Raw genomic sequence first — 24,894 nt, forward strand, 5'->3', positions numbered from 1 at the left:
AAGTCCATATAGGGAGATTCTGATTTAAAATAATGAAAAATTTTGGAGCTCACACTCTCCAAAGTCACTTTTATGTGGCTGACCCTTAAATCCACTTCTCTACCCAATCTCCTCCTTATTTTTTAATACTACATTTTCTCTTGCTTCAAAAATATCTCCACTGGTGCCTCATGCTCAGCACATCCAAAACTCAACTTTTTGTGTGTATTTGCTAAGTGCTTACTATGTGCCAGGCACTGTACTAAGCTCTGGGGTAGATACCAGCTAATCAGGTTGGACATAGTCCTTGTCCTACAGGAGGCTCACAGTCTTAATCCCTATTTTACTGATGAGGTAACTGAGGTATAGAGAAGTGACTTGCCCAAGGTCACACAGTAGGTTTGTGGAAGAGCTGGGATTAGAACCCAAGGCCTCTGATTCCCGGGCCCATGTTCTTTCCACTAGGCCACATCACATCCCTCTTTGAGAAGGAGAGTGGTTTAGTGGAAAGAGCACAGGCTTGGGAGTCAGAGGTCGTGGGTTCTAATCCCAGCTCTGCCACTTGTCAGCTTTGTGACTCTGGGAAAGCCACTTAACTTCTCTGTGCCTCAGTTACCTCATTTGTAAAATGGGAATGAAGACTATGAGCCCCACGTGGGACAACCTGATGACCTTGTATCTACCCCAGGGCTTAGAACAGTGCTTGGCACATAGTAAGGGCTTAACAAATACCATTATCTCTCCCTTAACTTCTCTCTGAACTTATTTTCTTCCCTCTGAAACTCTTCCCTCTTCTCCCTCTGCCTCTTCCCAATTTTCCCATCTCCATCAATCAACTTGTATCCCCCAACCTTGCTGTCAATTTTGACTCCTTCCTGTCATTCAGCTCTTCAGCTGCTAAACCCTGCCAATTCTTCCTCCAAAACCTCTGCTGGATTCATTCATTCAATCATATTTATTGAGTGCTTACCATGTGCAGAGCACTCTAGTAAGCACTTGGGAGAATATAATATAACAATAAACAGAAACATTCCCTGCCCATCTGCCCAGCATGGAACATTCTCCCCCAACAAATCCACCAGACCTTAAGAGCTCTCCTGGAATCCTACCTCCCTGAGGAAGCCTTCTATTAATTTTCAATGTCCCCAGTCGTATCACCCCAAGGGCCACCTCTTATATGTAACTGTGTGTTTATGCCCATACTCAACCGTTACGTTTACATGTATATTCACTTATTTATTCTGATTCTGTTATTGGGGAAATATTTTTTATGTGTCTCCCCCTTTAGATTGGAATCTTCTTTGTTGATTGGGAGTGTGCCTTGTGCTTCTGTTGAACTTTCCAATCACTTTGCACAGTCCTTTGCATTCAATAAATGCCATTCCTACTAGTATTGTATATATATGTGAGACTCTACAATATTGGAGTTGCCTAGATTTCCCACAATCATAATAGAAATCTTCCCAGGCTCATAGCAGACCATTAGCAAAATCTTAACGTCACCAAAAAATTAGGAGCAATACCTTCTCTTCCATTGGAGTTTCAAATGACTTCATTACCCCAAAAGAATGATTTATTGGCAAAATCAATTGGAGCTGAATCCATTACTTAGAGAGAAAGTCTGTGGGTCTGGTTCCTTTGTGAATACCTTAAACACTTAATGTGTTCCTTGATTGGCTAAGTTTCTTTTAAAATTCCTAAGATGTAGGGGTAACTGGCATAGGCTTTGTCCTTCATAGATCGTAAACTCCTTGTGGACATGTCTACCAACTGTATTGTATGGTACTCTCCCAAGTGCTCAGTACAGTGCTCTGCTCCCAGTAGTACTCACTAAATATCATGATTGACTGATAGTTTACTGATAAGTCAGGTGCTGGTAGCCTATTAGTGTTTGAATATTCACACCACCAGTCTAGGCTAACACCAGTAATGGATCCCAACCTGTTTTCAGTAATGGCTGTCCACTGGACTTCTTGCTTATTGTTCACAAAACAGAAGATTGAAATCTCTCACGTAATCAACGGGGCAGAAAATGCCCTTGCCATATTGGAACTTTTCAGACCATGAGCCTGGCTTTGCCACTTTGGGTGCCAATTAGAAGAAATAATAGTATCCAGAACTTTAGCAACAACTTCCTGAAGAAAAGTAGGCATGTCTATGAAGTTTGGAGGGACAAAGGAAAATAAAAGTTTAAGAACCTGGGTCTGAGCATCCGAAAGTGTCTCATTCCCTTTCAAGGTTAGTTACCTTTGCCACATGTCCTCCCTGTTAGGAAAACGATGAGAATGTTAATTCCAAGAGGAGTTTGGTAGTAAGTTTAAAGCTCCCTTTACCTCCCCCCTCTCACCTTCCCTAGTCCCTCAATAGATTTGAGGATTTTACTCAGGCATTATTGATTTTAGTTAATTAACCACTTCTTTTGTGTTTATAGGCCATAATATCAACAAGTGACTTCAGAGGCCAAAAAGTGACATTCATTTACTGCTGAAGATTAGAAACTTCATCCTGCTTGCCTACCTCCGTGATATGCAGCTCAGCCTCCATCCTTGAATAATAAGGTTAGCCTGTGCTAATGACTATTTGCTATTTGGTAACTTTTCTCCATAGACTATTAGGTGTTGAAAAGACATTTCAATAAAAAGTATTGAGCACTACTTCATGCAGGGCTGTTTACTAAGCACTTAAGACCGTATAATAGAGTTTGGAGAGATGATATCTGCCTTCAAGGAGCAATCAATCTAATGGGGAGAGACACACTAGAAAAAATTACTGGTAGGAGGAAGCAATAAGTACAGTGGGGATTCTTGATATTCACTCCACCCTCAGCCTTACAGCACGTATGATCAGTAATTTACTTTAATATCCACCTCCCCCTCTAGACTGTAAACTCTTTGTGGGCAGGGAACGTGTCTACCACCTCTGTTGTGTTGTACTCTCCCAAATGCTTAGTACAGTGCTCTGCACAGTAAGTATAAATACTACTGATTGATTGATTGATTGCTTGCAGGGAATGAGGTGAGTACCCAAGTGCTTAGGTGATACGGAAGTGCTGAAGTATCAGTACATGGGGAAATGGAGGGGGGAGATAATAATAATGATGGCATTTGTTAAGCGCTTACTATGTGCAAAGCACTGTCCTAGTGCTGGATGAGAGATTAATCAGAGAAAGACCCCCTGGATATGTGCTTTCAGAAGGACTTTGAAGATGGGGAGAGCAGTGGTCTGCTGAATATAAGGAGGAGGGTGTGGGCAACAGGGCAGTGTCAAGAGACACAAGAACACGACATAGTGAGTAGCGAAGCATGTGAGCTCACGTGTAGTGGAAGAGTGGCGAGGGAAAGTAGCAGGAGATGGAGTTATTTGAGTGCCTTCAAGTGAATGAGCAGAAGTTTCTGCTTGATTTGGTGAGAAAAAAGGTTGTTTCTTCTCTAGCCTATTCTCCCTCTCTGTGATTATTATTATGATTACAAATGATTATTATTACATATACGTATTAATAATAATTGTGACATTTGTTTATGTAGTCCTAGTATTTGTGAGGCATTTATTGTGCATCAAACACTGTTCTAAACTCAGAGTCAGCCTTAGCTCTGAAGCATTTTGTCCCATGGGGAAGCTAAAGCAAAGAGAAAGTAAACTAGATCCTCTAGTTTTAGGAGGATGTGAGCACAGGAGGGGAATGCTGAGAACCACCATAGTCACCCCAAATTATTTGGGACTTGAAATAATCCAGGGCTGGCCTATATTTTCAGGCTTAGCCTAATCCAATTCAGTACAGATATAAACCCATTGGATTTAAGACCCAATCTGGCCTCAGGTGCAATGATTTGAATGGCTGTTGGACTCACTACAGTTGAATCTATGCACCCTTGGTTCTCCTCTGTGAAGAAGAAAGAGGCTTCTGTAGTCCAGTTGTCACGGGAGTTTCAGCTACTGTTCCCTTCTTCTTTAGGTCCCATTCATTGAGGCAGCATGGACAAGTGGAAAAAGCATGGGTCTGAAAGTCAGGAGACTTGGGTTCTCATCCCAGTTCTGCTGCTAGCCCTCTGGGTGACCTTGGTCAAATCACTTAGGCTCCCTGTGCTTCAGTTGCTCCATCTGTCAAATGGGAAAAAGATACGAGCTCTCCCTACTTCTTGGACTGTCACCTCCATGTGGGACAGGGATGGTGTTTGATCTATCTGTCTTGTTTCTATCGCAATGCTTAGCATGGAGGTTCATTCATTCATTCAATAGTATTTATTGAGCGCTTACTATGTGCAGAGCACTGTACTAAGCGCTTGGTATGTACAAATTGGTAACAGAGACAGTCCCTGCCCTTTGATGGGCTTAGAGTCTAATCGGGGGAGACAGACAAGAACAATGGCAATAAATAGAATCAAGGGGAAGAACATCTCATTAAAACAATAACAAATAGGATCAAGGTGATGTACATCTCATTAACAAAATAAATAGGGTAATGAAGATATATACAGTCGAGCGGACGAGTACAGTGCTGAGGGGATGGGACGGGAGAGGGGGAGGAGCAGAGGGAAAGGGGGGAGAAGAGGGTTTAGCTGCGGAGAGGTGAAGGGGGGCGGTAGAGGGAGCATAAGGAAAAGGGGAGCTCAGTCTGGGAAGGCCTCTTGGAGGAGGTGAGCTTTAAGTAAGGTTTTGAAGAGGGGAAGAGAATTAGTTTGGCAGAGGTGAGGACGGAGGGCATTCCAGGACCACGGGAGGATGTGACCCAGGGGTCGACGGCGGGATAGGTGAGAACAGGGAACAGTGAGGAGGTGGGCGGCAGAGGAGCGGAGCGTGCCGGGTGGGCAGTAGAAAGAGAGAAGGGAGGAGAGGTAGGAAGGGGCAAGGTGATGGAGAGCCTTGAAGCCTAGAGTGAGAAGGAGGTTTGGCACAGAGTAACTGCTTAATAATACCATAAATAGTACTCTTATCCTGAAGCATTAGTGACTACTTGATTTATAAAATGGCACTATCAACAACTTTGGAGGGAGCTACCTGTTCCAAGTAAGGCAGTAAATAACTCTAGGTAAGTGGGCACAAAGTGAGAGAATGAGCACAAATCAGTGATCTGCAATAACACGGGAATGTTTTTCAGAGAAGACGGTATAAATCCCAATTAATCTCCAGCTGTTTTAAAAGTAAAGAACAAGTCACAAGAATACTGTCAATTATTCAGGACCCTGTCACTCTTTGTGAATATATGGATTACAAAAGAAAATTGAATACCCTCTTTAAAAGTAGCATTACAACTCTTTCCCCTCCTATGAGGCAATACTGAAAGCTGTCCCTAAGTATTGTGTACTCTCCACAGAGCTTGTAACCATGTAACCTGTAGACTGGAATCTCCTCTTCTAGACTAGAAGCTCCTTGTGGACAGGAAGCATGTCTGCGAGCTCTGTGATATTGTATTCTCCCAAGCACTTAGTGCAGTGCTTTGCACACAGTAAGCATTCAATAAATAACTGATTGATTGATGGAGTTGTTTTCATGCATTATATCTAGAATCATTTATGTCCTTGCTAAAATAGACTATCATATAGATAGATATCTGCATATATAGAGAGAAAGAGATGACTGTATTTTCTTGCATAATTGTCCCATATTTTTTGTATAATTTTTGCCATCTCATAAAGGGGAGGGTACTATTGTGTGGGGTAATATAAGAATTAAGTGTAGCATTAAGGAGAGCAGGAGAAGAATGAAGAGGAAAGTAAGGGAGAAGCAGCACGGCCTAGTGGAAAGATTACAGTCCTGGGAGTCAGGGGACCTGGGTTCTGATACTGGCTCTGCCACTTGTCTGCTGTGTGCCTTTGGGCAAGTCATTTAACTTCTCTGTGCCTCAGTTACCTCACCTATAAATTGGAGATTAAGATCGTGAGCCCCATGTGGGACATGGACTGTGTCGAACCTTTTATCTATATCAGCACTTAGTACAGTGCCTGGCAAATAGTAAGCACTTTACAAATAGCATAAAAAAAGGAAGAAGTAAGACTACACTTGAGACTTTGCCTTTTCGATTGCAGTCTACCAAATGCTGAATATACTAGGCACCCTTTGCTTCTCCTCTTTCTACCCCAGAGTTTGCACATCTCACTGAAGATAGTGAAGAAGGAGCCTAATGGAAAGAGCATGGGCCTGGGAGTCAGAGGACCTGGATTCTAATTCTAGCTCTGCCACTTGCCAGCTGTGTGACCTTGGGAAAATCACTTAACTTCTCTTTGCCTCAATTTCCCCATCTGCAAAATCCTAATTAAATACCTGTTCTCCCTCCTACTAGGACTGTAAGCCCCATGTGGGAGAGGTATTGTGTCTGACCTGGTTATCTTGTATCTACTCCAGTGCTTAGTACTGTGCTTGGTACATAGTAAATGCCTTTAATAAATACCACACTTATCACTTATCAAAGCACTTCCTCCCCACTATGATCCTGTATCTGTGGAAACAGCACGGACCTTGGAGTCAGAGGACCTGGGTTCTAATCCAGGCTCTGCCACTTGTCTGTTATATGACCTTGGGCAAGCCACTTCACTTCTCTGTGCCTCAGTTTCCTCATCTGTAAAATGGGGATTAAGACTGTGAGCCCCACATGGGACTACCTGATTGCCTTGTAACTAGCCCAGCACTTAGAGCAGTGCTTGGCACATAGTAAGTGTTTAACAAATACCATAATTATTATTATTATTATTAACAAGTTCAGACCCTTCTCTTCCTACCCTGGTGTACACCACCATTACTGCTTGCAAATATTATATTTTGTCTCCTGCTCAAAATGAGAGAAGGGAAATTATGCAGTTGAGGTAATTATATAGGTAAATATGATTTATATATAAAGATAGAGAAAGAGAAAGTATGTACATGTGAGCATGCACCAATTTTTACACTAATTGGGTCCAAGACTAGTTCAAATTAAATTTTCTGTGAGCATTTCAGAGAGGCACACACTCAAATTCTCCAAAGGTGCAGGTATGATCTCATTTATGTTTTGTTATTCCAACTTTATTTTGAATTATTCAAGCTATTTTGTTTGACTAAGTAGTCTGGATAATCAACATTTGGATAATTTATTTTTTGCTGTGCACATAATGATGTTCAGTTAAGTTCACCTACCCACTCTTCTCAGAGCTGTGCCTGTCTCTCTCTAATAGTTGTTGTCTTTTATGGAAATCAATGGCAAATATTCATCCAAAAGTTTGGTAATATAAAAATTAACCAAAGAAAACATTCTAATAACAGAAAATCTGACTTTTAACATGATTCACTCATTCAATAGTATTTATTGAGCGCTTACTACGTGCAGAGCACTGTACTAAGCGCTTGGAATGAACAAGTCGGCAACAGATAGAAACAGTCCCTGCTGTTTGACGGGCTTACAGTCTAATCGGGGGGAGACAGGCAGACAAGAACAACGGCAATAAATAGTCAAGGGGAAGAACACCTCATAAAAACAATGGCAACTAAATAGAATCAGGGTGATGTACATCTCATTAAACAAAATAAACAAAATAAATAGGGCGATAATGATATATGCAGTCGAGCGGATGAGTACAGTGCTGAGGGGGTGGGACGGGAGGGGGGAGGAGGAGAGGGAAAGGGGGGAGAAGAGGGTTTAGCTGCGGAGAGGTAAAGGGGGGGTAGAGGGAGCAGAGGGGAAAAGGGGGGAGCTCAGTCTGGGAAGGCCTCTTGGAGGAGGTGAGTTTTAAGTAGGGATTTGAAGAGGGGAAGAGAATTAGATTGTCTGAGGTGAGGAAGGAGGGCATTCCAGGACCGCGGGAGGACATGGCCCAGGGGTCGACGGCGGCATAGGCGAGAACGGGAGACGGTGAGGAGGTGGGCGGCAGAGGAGCGGAGTGTGTGGGGTGGGCAGTAGGAAGAGAGAAGGGAGGAGAGGTAGGAAGGGGCGAGGTGATGGAGAGCCTTGAAGCCTAGAGTGAGGAGTTTTTGTTTGGAGCGGAGGTTGATAGGCAACCACTGGAGGTGTTTAAGAAGGGGAGTGACATGCCCAGATCGTTTCTGCAGGAAGATGAGCCAGGCAGCGGAGTGAAGAATAGACTGGAGCGGAGCAAGAGAGGAGGAAGGGAGATCAGAGAGAAGGTTGACACGGTAGCCTAGCCGGGATATAACAAGAGCCTGTAGCAGCAAGGTAGCCATTTGGGTGGAGAGGAAAGGGCAGATTTTGGTGATATTACCAATGAACTGTTACATGATGAACTGGAGAAGCTGCGTAGCCGAGTGGAAAGAGCCCAGGCCTAGGCTCTAATCCCTCCTCTACCACTTGCCTGCTGTGTGACCTTGCATAAGTCACTTAACTTCTCTGGGCCTCAGTTTCTTCTTCATCTGCAAAATGGTGACCTAGTAAGGGCTTAACAAATTCCATCAATATTATTCTTATTGAACAAAAACTCCATGTGTATAAATACAAGAAAAAGGCCAAGCTAGCATCTCCCTATGGGCATCACTGAGATAGCTCATGGCTCCCCATTTGCCCTCGCATCAAGCGGAAGCACCTGACTCTTGGCTTCAAAGCCCTCTGTCAGCTCTGTACCCCATACTCATCCTTGCTCCTCTTCCACTACATTCCACTTCACCCACTTTGCTGCTGTAACGCCAACCTGCTCACCATGCCTCGTTCTCATCTCTTGCAGCCAGCCTCTTGCTCGTGCCAACTCTCCTGCCTGAAACTCCCTCCCCCTTCACATTCGACAGTCCATTGCTCTCCTCATCTTCAAGGCACTTCTGAAATCTCATCTCTAGGCGGCTTTCCCAGATTAACCTTTCATGTCCCACCTCTCTTTCCCTCCAAACGATTCAGCAGTTTTATGTCACCTAGGGACCTGGGTATGCATCAATCCCCCTCCTTCCCAGGTACACTTATGTACATATCTTTAAACTCTGTTCTTTCCCCTCCCTGTTATTTATTTCATTGTCCAGCACCACTAAATTTTAAGATCCTTGAGGGCAGGGATCGTGCCCATCACTATTCAACTCTTCCAGTCTTGTAGTAGAGTGCTCCGCACACAGTAAGCACACAGTAAATCCCACTGATTGATTGAATGTTCTAAGGTCTGGGGTAGATACAAAGTAATCAGGTCGGACACAGTCCCTGTTCCAAATGGGGTTCACAGTGTTAATAGGAGGGAGAACAGGCACTTCATTTTACAAATGGGAAACTGAGGCATAGAGAAATTGTGATGTGCCCAAGGCCACACAGCAGGCAACCGGCAAATCCGGGATTAGAATAATAATAATAATAATAATGTTGGTATTTGTTAAGCGCTTACTATGTGCCGAGCACTGTTCTGAGCGCTGGGGTAGACACGGGAATCAGGTTGTCCACATGGGACTCACAGTCTTCATCCCCATTTTACGGATGAGGGAACTGAGGCACCGAGAAGTTAAGTGACTTGTCCCAAGTCACACAGCTGACAAGTGGCCAAGCCGGGATTCGAACCCACGACCTCTGACTCCAAAGCCCGTGCTCTTTCCCCTGAGCCACGCTGCTACCCAGGCCCTCTGACTCCCAGGCCCGTGCTCTTTCCTCTAGGCCATGCTGCTTCTCATTTAGGAAGAGTAATTTCATTGCTGTAGCATGGGAGATTTTAGCTGCAAAAAAATTGTTTCACCTATAACGGGAATTTATATTAAAAAGCAAGAAGTGCGAATTGTACTCTTCCAAGATTTTCAGAGCCAAGAAATACAGAACTTACGGCACTGAAATATTTATCCATCCTTCTTCTTTGAAGATGATGTAGCTGACCAGAATTTCCCATCCCAGACTACTAGCAGTAAGGCTGTTGGCTTGTGTTGCCCCATCCACATACTTCAACACATTTTACTCATGCTGCATAAAAACATTATCTTACTGGGGTGGTTTCTTCATCCACCCACTTTACAATTGAGAGCTGCTATTTTCTTCAAATAAATACATGAATTCCTATGGAATAATGTATGGCTATACCTCAAAGGATTGGATTTGAGATATACTCCAAGGTTAGAAGTGTACATCCAACTTATATCAGCAGAGGATGAAAGCAATGTTGGGAAACACTAGGGAAGATATATTAACATTTATATATTGTGCTGGAGCTGAACCACTCATTCAAAACTTCTTTCCATTTGTGCTTTGGGATGAGTCTGAGGCCTCACTATTTACTTTATTTTGTCAAGGTCCATGGAGTTCATGGATGTAAATTTTATTGGCTTCATTGTCAGTAGGACTGAAATGGTTTAGAGCCATAATTTTTATGCTTATGATAAGTGTGATTAGAATGTACATAGTCTAAATTCATGGACATTCCTGAAATGCCATTCATTCCCTTTCTAAAAGGAAAGGTGAAAGGTGGGGTGATATTTTTCTCTTCTTGAGGAAGAAGTTTTATGATAAGGCAGTCCTTCCCAACTGGGGGATAGCAAAGGTTTTACCTGGAAAAGTAATGATAATAGTAATGATGATAATAATAATTGTGGTATTTGTTAAGTACTTACTATGCATCGAGCACTCTTCTAAGCACTGGAGTAGAACCGAGACAATCAGTTGGACAAAGTCCCTGTCACACATAGGGCTCAGAGTTGAAGTAGGAGGGAGAACGGGTCTTAATCCCCTGTGGGCCGCCAAATGTTTAGAGTACCAATGGCTTTTATTTCAGCTTATGCACACAGCAAGATTAAAAATGGCAGGTGGTGTCTCACCTTGTTGTCTTGCCTCCACCGCAGGTGTGATAAAAATCTGTCAGTGTAATTTCATCACACCAGCTAGCTTCTGAGCATAGCCCAGCTGTCAAAATTAGGCCCTCCTCAAGCCTCTGGCAGTTTGGGGTTCCCTGTGCCGGGGGATTTAGGTCAACTAGGGGTGGCCCCAAGAGGACTATCCCTAGCCCGCAAACACCCTAGGAAGTGGGATGGCAGCCAGAACTGCGCAAGGCATGACTTCTAGTTTGGCCACCCCACTTGCCCTTTCCTAATGTCTTTAAGCTCCTTGAGGTCAGGGATAATGTCTTATATTTCTTTTCTACGCCCCGCCAAGTGTCCAGTAGAGTGCCCTGCACACAGCAGGGACTCAGTGAATACTGTTGTTGTTGTTGTTGTTGTGGTTGTCGATGGTGATGGATGGATGGATGGATGGATGGATGGATGGATGGATGGATGGATGGATGGATGGATGGATGGGCTACTGTACTCTAGTGCTTCCCAGCCTCATATGCTGTCAACAGTCTAGGAGCTGCTGCTTCTCTTCTCCCAACAGCTTCTTTCGGAGGGTTGTGGGGTGGGAAGAGGAGGAGAAGTAGGTTTCTCAACTCTTCCAGGTTGTTGGGAAGTAATGTTAGAGCATTTGGGGAAGTCATGTCAGAAAACATAGTTGTCTTGGTAGAAAAGTAGTGAGGGAGCATCTTCATTTTTTCATGAAGCTGGCCTCTTTAACAGGCTATTGGGAAATTTCTACTTTGTATCCCTTGGACCTCAATTTTAGGCAGATCTATCCTCACAAGTAGTAAAATTAACTTCTATCTGAGAGATTGGAAATGCCCATGTGGTATGAGATGCCAACACTGGAACCGATGAAAGGAACATTGAGTTCTTGAATCAGTGATTTACTCTGGGGTCAGAAGGAAGAAAGCAAAGGGGCCTCCTCCTTTTACTTAGTTTATTATTGTTTTGCATTGATTTTTGCATCATTAAATGCCAAATAAAACTGTAGGGAAAGAGGGAAAGAGGCTGAATTTTTTTCAGGTAACCCCCCAAATTTAACTTCACTACCAGAAAGTGTCATAGAGATCACTTAATTCTTGGCTGTGGACTGCATTCTCTTGCAAAGCTGACAAATTGTCCTGACACATGCAGCTTAGTGAGCTGACAGGAATGATGAAACAGTTTTGTACCAGACTGAAGTTCTAGCCATCTTGCTTGTTCCCTGGGCATATTAGGGAAGCAGTAAGAAAAGTAAGGATTGCTTTAACTCCCTGAATTTTCTCCCAGCTTCTTTCCTTTACTCTCTTTAGCCCTTCCACTTTAAGAGAGTCTAGGCTCAATGTAATTGGCTCAGCAGAATGCCTGATTGAACGGTGTGTTCTGTAGAAAGGAAGGACAGTGATGTAAAAGCAGTAATCACGAAACAGGGTGTAAATTCACTAAATAAGAATAAGCCCTCGGTATTAAAACTACATGGAAAAATCAAAACCGGGAGCAGGGCTAGCTGCTGTTGCTGAGGATTAACAGATGGTTTATTGCAGGGAATAATTTTTCTATTAATGATATTTATTGAGCACTTACTGTGTGCACTGTACTACGTGCTTGGGAGAGTTCGATACAGTTAGTTGACATGATCCTGCCCACAAGGAACTTAGAAATCTAGAGGGGGAGGCAGGCAGTGAAATAAATTATAGAAAGGGAAACCAAAACCAAATTGTGGATATGTACAGAAGTGCCCTGGGGGTAGGGGGTGGTGAATATCAAAGTGCCAAGGGATGTGAGCACAAGTACCTAAGCAATACAGAAGGGAGAATGGGGTGGGGAGATAAGAAGTCAACCAAGAAAGGCTTCCTGGAAGAGATTTGCTTTTAGGAGAGCTTTAATCCACACTTCACTCTGCTGGCCAGATCATTTTTCTAAAGAAATGCTCAATCAGTGTTTCCCCACTCCTCAAGAACCTCCAGCAGTTGCCCATTCACCTCTGAGTCAAACAGAACCTCCTTATCATCGGCTTTAAAGCACTCAATCACTTGGTCTGCTGATTTCCTACTTTAAAGCAACGTGCTTACTTTGATCCTCTAATAATGTTGGTATTTGTTAAGCGCTTACTATGTGCCGAGCACTGTACTAAGTGCTGGGGTAGACACAGGGGAATCAGGATGTCCCACGTGGGGCTCACAGTCTTAATCCCCATTTTACAGATGAGGTAACTGAGGCACAGAGAAGTTAAGTGACTTGCCCACAGTCACACAGCTGACAAGTGGCAGAGCTGGGATTTGAACTCATGACCTCTGACTCCAAAGCCCGTGCTCTTTCCACTGAGCCACGCTGCTTCTCCACTAATGCCTCCTCTAATGCCAACCTACTCACTGTACTTAGATATCACCTAACTCGTGGCCACCGACCCCTTGCCCACATCCTGCCTCTGGCCTGGAACTCCCTCCCCCTTCAGAGATCACTGTCCCCACCTTCAAAGCCTTCAAGGCACATCTCCTCCAAGAAGCCCTCCCCTGTTAAGCCCTCATTCCCCACTGTACTCCCTCGCCCTTCTGCATCACTCTTGCTCGTGGATTTGTATCTTTGTATCCTTTAAGCACTTGATATTCATCCCACACTGGACAATATTCAAGTCATAATTTATATTGCCTCCTTTCTGGTGTTTTTTTCTGGATTTTCCCTTTTCTGTTTTTACATGCTCAAAAAACTCACATTGAACCAGATCTCTGTCATCTGAAAAGTGCATTGCGGCACCTAGTACAGTGTTTGGCACATAGTAATTGCTTAACACATATTATATTTATTATTATTGTTATTATTGAGAGGAAAGACACAGGGAGAAGAGAAATCTTTGAAAGGCCAAAATGGTCTCCAGGCCGTAATTTGGAAAATGTTGTTTCAAATGAGAGGATAATATAATAATATGGTACTTAAGTGCTTACTATGTGTCACACGCAGTTCTAGGTACAAGATAATCGTGTTGGACACAGTCCCTCTCCCATATGGGGCTCACAGTTTAAGTCAGAGGGAGGTCAGTTTATTCCCCATTTTACAGATGAGGAAACTGTGGCACAGAGAAGTTAAGTCACTCAATTTACCCAAGGTCACACAGCAGACAAGTGGCGGAGCCAGGATTAGAACTCAGGTACCCTGACTCCCAGTCTGGTAATCATTCCACTAGGCCACACCACTTCCCATCTCAGAAAGCAGTTCCCAACAATTACAGTGGAGATTTAGCCAATCTAAAGGACTTGTAAATTAATCTCTGTGAAATTACTTGGGGCCAAATTCCAAACACTCACAAATTACAGCTATTGTAGTTACAGAGGTCTTTGTATTACCCAATCTCATGTAATTGATCTAGCAGGTCTTTCAAATAATAGAAGGATCTGGGCCCTGTAACTTTCTATTGGAAATCTTTCCTTGAGAGAGATTTTTGGTTATTTCAAGGTATTTTTCAAACTGCAAAGCACCTCAGAAAGAAGCTGCTGTAGTGTTTGTGTGTCTGTAGGGTGTTATTTCAAAGCCAAGTTTGGTTTTGTGGCAAGAAGTGGCCAAACGATAGCTCATGGCTGCTATCAATCCATTTGGGCTACAGTTATGTTCTATGTTCATTCATTCATTCAGTCATATTTTTGAGCGCTTACTGCGTGCAGAGGATTGTACTAAGGTCTTGTTAGAGTACAATATAAGAATAAACAGACACATTGCTTACCTACAATGAGCTTACAGTCTAGAGGGGTAGACAGTGAAATAAATAATAAAAAGAAATAATGAAAAGAAATAATGTTTCTCCTCTTGCCACTTGCTCTGCTCATGGCTCTGCATGTAGCCCCAGAGAGCTGGATGGATCTGGTTTATATCCTGGCCAATCCTTTCTGCAACTTACTACTATTAATAATTATGGTATTTATTAAGCACTTATATGCCAAAACACTATCCTGATCTCTGGACCAGAAAGAAGTATTGCCTTCCTTTTAGTCAAAACTGCGCAAATAGATAAAAAGACTGACGTGGCTCTCTTTAGAAATATTCCCATTCTACAGGTGTATTCTGGGTCTGCTCAATCCTCTTGATACTCTGTTTGATCTTATGTTTAATCTTCTTCAACTCAGGCATTAAAGGCATAGACTTTAGCTGAATGGCACATGGTTTACAGTAAAAAAAAACAAAACTAAAAAGAGTGGAGACTTACTTTTGTATTATTGCTGTTTCCCTCAGAAGTAATGCACTTTGAGAGAGTGAAGAACAGGACCCAAGTAAAATCAATTGTGCCCTTAGTAATTAGCGATCCAAGTTTCAAACTGGAGTTCTGGCTGTCATCTATTCTCCTCACGTGTCCTACCCAGCCAGGATGGGATGTGACCATTATTCCTTTGCTCCTTGTGGATCGACTGTACTCCAGAATAATATAATTTGTTTCTGATCCCATATTGCCACCTGATATTAGGAATGGCCCTGTAAATGGCGTTGATGGAATTGCTCAAGAAGTTGGATGTGGCAGATAATGAGTCCAACTCCCATAACAGTGTAGAAGGTCAAACCTTCAGTCAATCAGTGGTATTTATTGAGCACTTACAGTGTGCAGAACACCGTTGCAAAGTGCTTGGGAAAGCACACTATGACAGAGTTGGTAGATACATTCCCTGTCCTCAATGCACTCACCATCTAGAGAGGGAGACAGACATTAAAATACTTTACGGATGGGTACGGGAGTGCTAGAGGGGGAGGGGCTGGGGTGAATATCAAGTGCTTAACGGGTATAGAGCCAAGTGCATAGCCCTGGCCTGAAGCTTGGTGGCCTATTGATGCCGCTCTCTCTCTCTTCCAAAGGGCACACTAGTTTTTTTTAAATTCTATTTTATGCTCCTTTATTTATTGCTGTCATTTGACAGTGTGGTGTATAGATATCAGAATTCAATACAGCAGGTGCATTCAACTGTGCTGCTAGTGGAGATTCTGGTTTGTGTTTAGAGTTTGTCAGGTGTTAGTCCAAAGCTCTTTGCTCCTTCCGAAAAGAGGCTCCGAATCATCGTATGTCATTTATGGGTGTGCTTCAAGAACACAGTCATTAGCTTATAGGAGTTCCTGTTCAGTTGATTCAAGGACTGTTGATGTTGCCCATTGCTTTTTAAGTTAAGGAGTTTCCCAGAGAACCAAACTCCTATTCTAACATCAGTTTCTAGACCCTGGGTTGCATCCTCAAACTTAACATACCATCATCCGTGTCTCACAAGCCCATAACCTTGGCGTTATCCTCAACTCATCTATCTCATTGTGCCCACATATTCAGTCTGTCAGTATCAATCTTATTAAAAGCACATCTTTTCCAAGAGGCCGTTTCCAACTAAGCCCTCATTTCCTCTTCTCCCACTCCCTTCTGGGTCACTCTTGCACTTGGATTTGCATCCTTTATTCATCCCTCTCTCAGCCCCACAGCACTTATGTACATATCCATAATTTATTTATTCATATTAATGTCTGTCTTCCCCTATAGATTGTAAGTTTTTTGTGGGCAGGAAATATGCTAATTCTTTTGAATTATACTCTCCCAAGTGCTTAGTACAGTGCTCTGCATACAATAAACACTCAATCCATATGATCAATGGATGATCGACTGATTGATTTATAACATTTGCATACTGGCAGGTCTCACCATTGACTAATGATATTGTCAGTAAGGTGCCAGAAAGATGGCTTTCTCTTATTTTGTAAATAGAAAGTTCTGTTGTGATTACATGAATGGAGTATCCTTTTATGATTACCAGTTGACATACCCATTCACTGAACAAAAGTAAGCCTTAAAATTATCCTTGACTGATTTCTTTCAGTCCTCATATTTTATCAGTTACTAAATGTTGTCAGTTCTTCACAGCATCTCCAGAATCTGCCTTTTCCTCTCCTTCCAAAATATCACTATGCTGCTCCTAGTACTTGTGACATTCCAATGCAACTACTGCATCCACCTCCCCACAGCCTCCCTGCTTCCAGTCTCTCCCCTCTCTAGTCCATATTTCCTTCTCCTGTCCATATTGCTTTTCTAAAACATTGTTTTGTGCACATCTCCCCACTCCTCAAAGACTCCAATGGCTGTGCATCCCTCTCCACATCAATCAGAAACTCCTGACCATCAGTTTTAAGGCACTCAGTCAGTTCTTTCTCCTCTACTTACCCTTGCTCCTCTCCCACTACACCCCAGCTCCCACTCTTTGCTCCTTTCAAGCCCACCAACTTGTTCTTATCTCTCTCACCCCTTGCTCATGCCCTCCCTCCTGCCTGAAACTCCCCACTTCACATCCAGCAGACTACTACTCTGCCCATTTTTGAAGCCCTTCTGAAATAAGGTCTTCTCCAGGAGGCTTTTCCTGATTAATCTATCATCTCCCCATCTTCTGAGCCCCTGTTATGCTCTCACCCTTCTCAATGCAGTTATACACATACCTTTAAATTCTGTTGTTTCCTCCTACATGTAATTTATTTTAGAGTCCGTCTACTCCACTAGTTTGTAAGCTCTCTGAGGGCAGGGATCATGTGTACTAACTCTGTTGTACTCTCCCAAGCTCTTAGTACAGTGCTGTCCACAGAGTAAGTGCTCAATGAGAAGCAGAGTGTCCTGGTGGATAGAGCACAGGCCTGACGGACCTGGGTTCTAAATCGGCCCCGTACTTGTCCGCTGTGTGAGCTTGGGCAAGTCACTTAACTTCTCTGTGTCTCAGGTATCTCATCTGTAAAATGGGGATTAAGACTGTGAGCCCCATGTTTGGACATGACTTTGTCCAACCTGATTAGCTTGTATCTACCCCAGTGTTGAATAGAGTGCCTGGCACATAGTAAGTGCTTAAAAATGCATCAAATAAATAAATAAATAATTGCTATTCATTGATTGGTTGATTAAACCATTGCTATTTAGCTTTCAAAATCCTAGTTTCCATGTTTCAGTATCTCTGTCTATACATGCATTCAAAGCTCTCATAGCAATCAACTTGTCATCTATTGACATTTGTAAAATGAGTCTGTCTGATCCTTACAGAACCTTCCTTTCTCTTCATTTGTATCAGTGAACGTGCCACTGACAATGAAGGCACAATACTTTTGTTTTGGATGAAACTAAAAGGTCACAAAAGACTTTAGGCAAGTATAGGAGGCTTGATATCTCGTCTACCTCGCCGCTGACCTCTCGCCCACGTCCTTTCTCTGGCCTGAAACTCCCTCCCTCTTCATATCCGACAGACAATGACTCCTCCCAACTTCAAAGCCTCATTGAAGGCATATATCCTCCAAGAGGCCTTCCCTGATGAAGCCCTCCTTTCCTCTTCTCCCATTCCCTTCTACGTCACCCTGACTTGCTCCCTTTATTCATCTCCCTCCCAGCCCCACAGCCCTTAGTTCGTATCTGTAATTGTATTTATTTATATTCATGTCTGTCTCCCCCCCTAGACTGTAAACTCGCTCGTTGTGGGCAGGAAATGTGTCTGTTATATTGTTCTCTCACAGGCGCCTAGCACAGAGCCTTGCCCACAGTAGGTGTTCAATAAATAAGATAAACTGACTGAATGATTGCAATTGTTTTTTGCAATAAACAATTGCCTGATTGCAAACCTTCCTTCCCGACCGGAGTTAGAAGTTAGTTGTGTTGCTGTTAAGGAGTACAAGTCACAGACTTGATCACCAGTTAGAAATCTGTCCTGTAGCACTCTCCAATTAAATGCCTACTTATTTTATTATAAAACAGGCCATCATTATGCTTACTTTTTATGGGGTGAGACCATCTACGTTCATGTCATGCTGTGCAAGCTCTGCAGCCCTTTGAATGCTACCAAGACTATCTTTTTTATGACAGACCCCAGCTCTCCCCACATTCAAAGACCCATCAGCCATTGCTAGCATTAATGTTCTCATTCATACCTACCATCTGCACTTCTGAAAAAATTTATTCAATTATGCATTCAGTTATTCATTAGATGGAAAGCCCCTTCTGGGCAGGGACTGTGTCCCTTCTTTGTTTTGAACTTCCCAAGTGCTTAGTACAGTGCATTGCACTAAGTGGGTGCTCAGTAAATACTCATCGTAGGGAAACACCATAGCCTGGAGGAGAGCATGGTCCTGGAAGTCGGAGGACCTAGGTTTTAAATCTGGCTCTGTCCACATACCTGCTTTGTAACCTCAGGCACATCATAACTTCTCTGTGCTTCAGTTCCCTCATCTGCAAAATGGGGATTCAATATCTGTTCTCCCTTCTATTCAGACTGTGAGGCCCGTGTGGGACCTGATGATCTCGTATTCATTCATTCAGTCATATTTATTGAGCGCTTACTGTGTGCAGAGCACTGTACTAAACACTTGGAAAGTACAATTCAGCAATAAAGAGAGAGAATCCCTGCTTGTATCTACCCCAGCGTTTAGTTCAGTGCTTGGTGCATAATAAGCACTGAACGAATACCACAATTATCTCAACTCATGCATAGTACATGTGCAGACTGTCATTTGTCTCCTGGTTGCAGCAGCCTAACCCAGAAAGAGGATTTGTACCCTAGACTCCTCCTCTGAAACCCAACTTGAAAGTATATCTTTAAATTGATATACATATCTTTAAATTATACATTATTACTTATTCATATTAAGGTCTGTCTCCCCCTCTAGACTGTAAGCTCATTTGGGGCAGAGAATGTGTCTGCTAATTCTATTGTCTTGTACTTTCCCAAGCATTTAGAACATGAAGACATCACTAATGAACATTGAAGTACTGCTATTTCTTACCATCTCTAAGACAGAAGGCAAATGATAGGCAGAGCACCTAGGCTTTAAAGAGAGAACAACAGTGCTCTCTGATGCCAACATCAATTGCATTTTGTAAGTGCTGGAAGCAGGCTTTCATGCATCACAGATCTTGTGCAAATCATTGTACTAAACACTGGCAAAAATACATGGATGAGAATTAGAGAGATGGAGCAGGCAACAGATGCACAGGGAAGAATGAAACAACACACACACAAAAAGGACAAGGACAAAGATAAATAGAATAAGAGCAATATGATATTGTGTCTGGAAGGGCAGGGTTTCAGGCTCCTCGAGACTCAGAGTCCAACAGTCACCACCACCACCACCACTACCTTCCCAACAGTCTCAAGGTTGAGAAGGCCTCAATGTGTTGATGGTGGGTTTTTGCTCTTTCTAAGCTGGAGCAGGGGCTGATCGAAGGTTCTGATGGGCTGGGGGCTAGGCAGTGTCTTACTCAGGCCATAGGCTGCCAGTTCAATGGTAAGGGAATGGCTGGGGCCTCATTCTTTTTCTGCGGCTGCTGATTTCTTACCCTTCTGGGCTGGAGCAGCAATATGCTATTAATATTGGTATAATAATAAGAATAATTATGGTACTAAGCACCTATGTGCCAAGCACTGTTCTAAGTGCTGAGATAGATACAGGGTAATCAGGTTGTCCCATGAGGGGCTCACAGTTTTAATCCCCATTTTACAGATGAGGTAACTGAGGCCCAGAGAAATTAAGTGGCTCGCCCAAGATCACAGAGCAGACAAGTGGCAGAACTGGATTAGAACCCAGATCCTCTAACTCCCAAGCCTGTGCTCTTGGTATTGAAATATTAGTGTGAGAGTTCAACAGTGTAGGCCTATTAGTTTTATTCTGTTGTCTGATAAATTTCATTTCAGTAGTATTCAAAGTTCTGGAGCATAATTCCAGTATCTTCTGACTCTCAGTACACACAAATCACTTAATAAATGTCCAAGTGATCTAATTGATATCAGTTTAAGAGAGTGTTCATCCCATTTTTTGCCATCATTAATCAGAAGCTAATCCAAATTTGCTAGTTTTTCACTGAGGTGAAATTCTGAAGGAAGGCAATGCAAAGCAAATCAGTTTCCAGAGAAAAAGGGGGCTTTGTTCCAGACCCTTCAGACCATAGAAATAACTTTTTTTCCCCCTAGGAATACATAACTACTCTCGCACATTTCTTCCTTCTTTGGGGAATCAGCATGGCCTTGTGGAAAGAGCACAGGCCTGGGGGATCTAATCCTATCTCTGCCAATCAGTCAATCAATCAGTGGTTTTTATTGTGCAAAGTAATGTACTTAGATCTTGGAAAAGTACAATGCAAAGAGGTGGTAGACACATTCCCTGCCCACAGCAAGTTTACAGTCTAGACAGGGAGAAATTAAGTAAATAGAGGAAGAAAAATTCTCCCAGAACAGTGGCAGACCTGTACCTATCAGGGAGCTGGGAAAACTGAAACGGGCAAAGAAATAATATGGGGGAAAGAAAAAATAGCTTCTTTTTGCTTTCACTTTTTCTGTCATAGTTCATACTTACCTAGCCTTGTGAAGTATAATTATTCTTATCAGCAAAATGCTTTGATTTACTCAGATGGAACTTGATGTGAAAGTAGATGTATTTTTCAGGATTGAAAAATCAACTGTGATTACATATTTCAGATGGGTGGAGTTCAAAGTTTAGGTTTTGATGTAGATGAGAACCTGTGTATTGTCTCCCAGTGCTCAGTAAAGTTCTCTGTGTACCCAGCAGGCAAGTGACAGAGCCGGGATTAGAACCTAGGTATCCTGATTCCCAGTCCTGTGCTCTTTCTCTAAGTTGGCTGCATCTTGTAGTATTAATATTTAAAGAGCAGCCACCTTAATTTCTTCAATATTCTTCTTCACTTTCACTCTTATGATTTTCTTTGTCCATGCTTCTTGAAAGGCAAATTTAGCCTGTCATTAAGTAAAAAGAAAAAAAATCCCCTCCTTCCCACAATGGGGAGGTGAGTTTAAAAGTTCCTTTCTCTGGAAAAAAACCCCACAAAAACGTTAATCCAGAATGTCACTAGTCTCTGCACAAAGCAAGCACTGAAAAATGTCATTGATTGACTAGTCACAATGTATCTCAAATCAATGGAATATACTCATAATTATAAACAATACATAAGGGGGAACTCTCTGACAGAAGTCTGTTCATAATTTAACATCAGCAACGAAAGCTCAATCTTTGTTGTGCCATCAAGGGACAAGCAGTGGATTCACATATAAAGTTGCCCCATGAAAACTGAAATGCAGGATACCAGTCATATATCTTTGAACTCTCCGATACCTATAAATTATTGGGAGCCAAAAAAAAATCCATGTAAGTCTGAATCCATGCAAGGAGGCTGGGTAAAAAAAAAAAAAGGTGATGTTTACCACTGCTAGCAACTTGGTCAAGTTTTAGAATAACTTTAGTAACTTTTTTGCTTTCACTTTTTCTTCCATAGTTAAGACTTACTGAGCCTTGTGAAGTATAATTATTCTTATCAGCAAAATGCTTTGATTTACTCAGATGGAACTTGATATGAAAGTAGATGTATTTTTCATGATTGAAAATTAATCATGATAACATATTTCAGATGGGTGGCATTCAAAGTTTAGGTTTTAATGTCAATGTGAACCTGTGTATTGTCTTCCAGTGCTCAGTAAAGTTCTCTGTACACAGTTAGTGCTTAATAAATACCATTATTATTATAAGAAGCATCTGGCTCAGTCGAAGGAACACAAGACTGGGAATCAGGATGCCCAGGTCCTTATCCCAGCTCTGCCACTTGCCTGGTTTGCAATCTTGGGCAAGTCACTTTTCTGTACCTTCTCTGAGACACTGTACATCAGAGATCTTTGGTGATGATCTTTGTTGTGATGTGGCTGTCCACATTTGGAGAAGCAAGGTTATAAATAGGTAGCCCCAGTATTCTGTTGTCGTATTCTCTGAGGCTTCCTGCAGGGCCTGCTTGATTTCCTCTCTTCAGTCTCACTTTGAAGGCCAACTAGCAGTGCAGTGTTGGCACTTCTCGAGTCTGGCAACAGCCATTTGATATTGATTCATTGTGCCTTGCCTTTCATATTTTGGGCAATGTACAGTTTGTTTGGGCCAAAAGGGTGGAGATTACTGTTGCTTTATCAATCATTCAGTAAATGTATAAAGCATAATGTCAATTTCTGAAGAAATTGCAGTCCTAGTGGTGAATATGTTCATTATTTTCTGGAGAAGGAAAGAATCTTATCCCACATCAATTTGTCAACATCTTTTATTTTGGGTGGTTGTTTTTTTTTGTAAGCCTTCCCAGAGATATTTCTGTTTTATAAACTGTGCTACAGGAGACCCAAAATAAAAATTACTGCTGTACTGGAAGCATTATGTGAATCAGTGTCATGTACATTTAAAAAAATTCAGTATGGCCACTAGAGTCATACAAAGCTTTAGAGAAACTGAGGTTACAATTGTCAAGTCTGGCAGCTCCAGCACTCTTAGATGTAACAGTCATTAGATACCCTTGAAGGTGTGGGCAGGGAATGTGTGTGTTTATTGTTGTACTCTTCCAAGTGCTTAGTACAGTGCTCTGCACACAGTAAGTGCTCAATAAATACGATTGAATGGATAAATGACTGTTGAACCCTGTTGGCAAAAAGTAAGGCATCAGGCATATCCTGGCTGGTTAGAACAGAGTTTCCGTTCACTGCCTCCTTATTTATGAATGTCTGTCTCCCCCACTAGACTGTTAGCTCCTTGTGGGCAGGGAACGTCTCTGCCAACTCTGTAGTAGAATACTCTCTGAAGTGCTTAGTACAGTGCTCTGCATATACTAGGTGCTCAGGAAATACCATTGATTGATTGATGTTACTTCTGATGAAAATTTCTGAGAGAAAGTGAAAGGGGTTTTTTGTGTAGTATGCACATGAGGGATCTGATATTAGGTGGAAACAATGAATGAGCTGTATTCTTCCATATTTTGAAAGGCTTATAAATTCATGTAAGCTCGATGTGGGCAGGGAACGTATCTGCTAATTCTGTCATCTTGTCCTGTCCCAAGTGCCTAGTACAGTGCTCTGCACATAGTAAGCACTCAATAAATACCACTGATTGACTGATTGAATGATTGGTGTACATAGGCCTGGATGGACAAAAGGCTATAAAGTATAACAAGGTTTTGATTTCTGGGACTTTAAATATCTTTGCCCCCAGAATTGAGCTTATACACCCTTCAAAATAGGGTAAAATCAAGGTCTGCACAACATATTACACTATCATGGAGAAAGTATTCTACACCGATACCATATTTTTGAACCACATTTTGTGACTCAGGATCTCATTAGGAGTTGGCAAAAATGATTAATAATGATCTCATTTCTCCACTCCCAATGCCAAAATAGTGTTCAAGGACAAATCTCCAAGGAGCAAAAAGCATTCTGTATTTTAAAAAAGATTGCATTTTACCCCAAAATATAAAATGTACCTTCTAAACAAATTTCTGAAGACTGGAAACTTATATGCCATATATTTTAATTTTGCTTCTGTTTCTCTTTTGAGACAAGACCATTAAAAACAAAAAAACATGTGCATGATAGAAATATATTATCTCATAGGAAGCAACAAAACCCCCTACTAGTTGGCAGTGGAATACATAGACACATAAAACCTGTGGGAGGAAATAGCATTTGATTTTGAATTCAAAGCAATGAACTTCAGCTTTCAAAAAAAAAGAACCTCTGAAAAACTGTCTCAAACCCAAAATTGGAGAAAATTGATGAAATTACTACCCAGACAAATGTTGGATATTTTTGAATATCCTTACAATTCTTCTCTCTAGTTGCAGTAGTCGTTTCTGATCTTCATGAATGTTATTTTAAGTATACAAATATCAGTGAAGAACTACATTTTAAAAATAATTTTCTTCCTCCTCTCCCAGTATCTAAAAATCACATTTCCTAGAAAACTTAGGTGACATGTCCTATATCGTGCCAACCACTTGTTCCCTTCCTCCTATCCACAGTGTCGTGTGCACCATGGTATTTAATTATGATTATCTGAAGGTGATGATGATGACCTTATTTTCAATTTATTTTCATGTAGCATCATCATTTCACTGTTTAGTAATGGTTGGTGGGACATTTTGAAAACTTGTTATAATTGCTATCTCATCCAGCCCTCAGGAGAGAAGGAAGATTAACTTTTCAATATTCTTATTAATGTCTGCCTGCTTGAACATTTAGAACCAGAATTTAATTTTGCTTTGTTGATTTATTCTACCCCCCATACCCTCCCCCTTTTAAATACCCTAGCCCTTTAGCTACACTGCCTACCTTTATACCTGGAGTCCAGCCAGGTCACGGATTCTGGTTATGTCTAAGGTTTAGGCCTGAGATTTTAGCAGTTTGGAGTTTTTATTTTAATTTACAGGAATTGCTTTCTTAATGGATGCGT

General features: G+C 42.0%; 1 protein-coding gene across 3 annotated transcripts in view; it reads left to right on the forward strand.

The window, feature by feature from the left end:
• PIP5K1B (phosphatidylinositol-4-phosphate 5-kinase type 1 beta) overlaps window positions 1-24,894 on the forward strand; it is a 242,653-nt gene that overhangs the window by 46,751 nt on the left and 171,008 nt on the right. For all 3 annotated transcript variants that reach the window (XM_029056073.2, XM_029056070.2, XM_029056072.2), the window contains exon 3: window positions 2,411-2,537. The gene's annotated coding sequence lies outside the window, so the exon portion shown is untranslated. The remainder of the gene's footprint in view (window positions 1-2,410; window positions 2,538-24,894) is intronic.

Source organism: Ornithorhynchus anatinus, chromosome X5, assembly GCF_004115215.2.
Source record: "Ornithorhynchus anatinus isolate Pmale09 chromosome X5, mOrnAna1.pri.v4, whole genome shotgun sequence".
In the NCBI taxonomy this organism is placed as follows: domain Eukaryota; kingdom Metazoa; phylum Chordata; class Mammalia; order Monotremata; family Ornithorhynchidae; genus Ornithorhynchus; species Ornithorhynchus anatinus.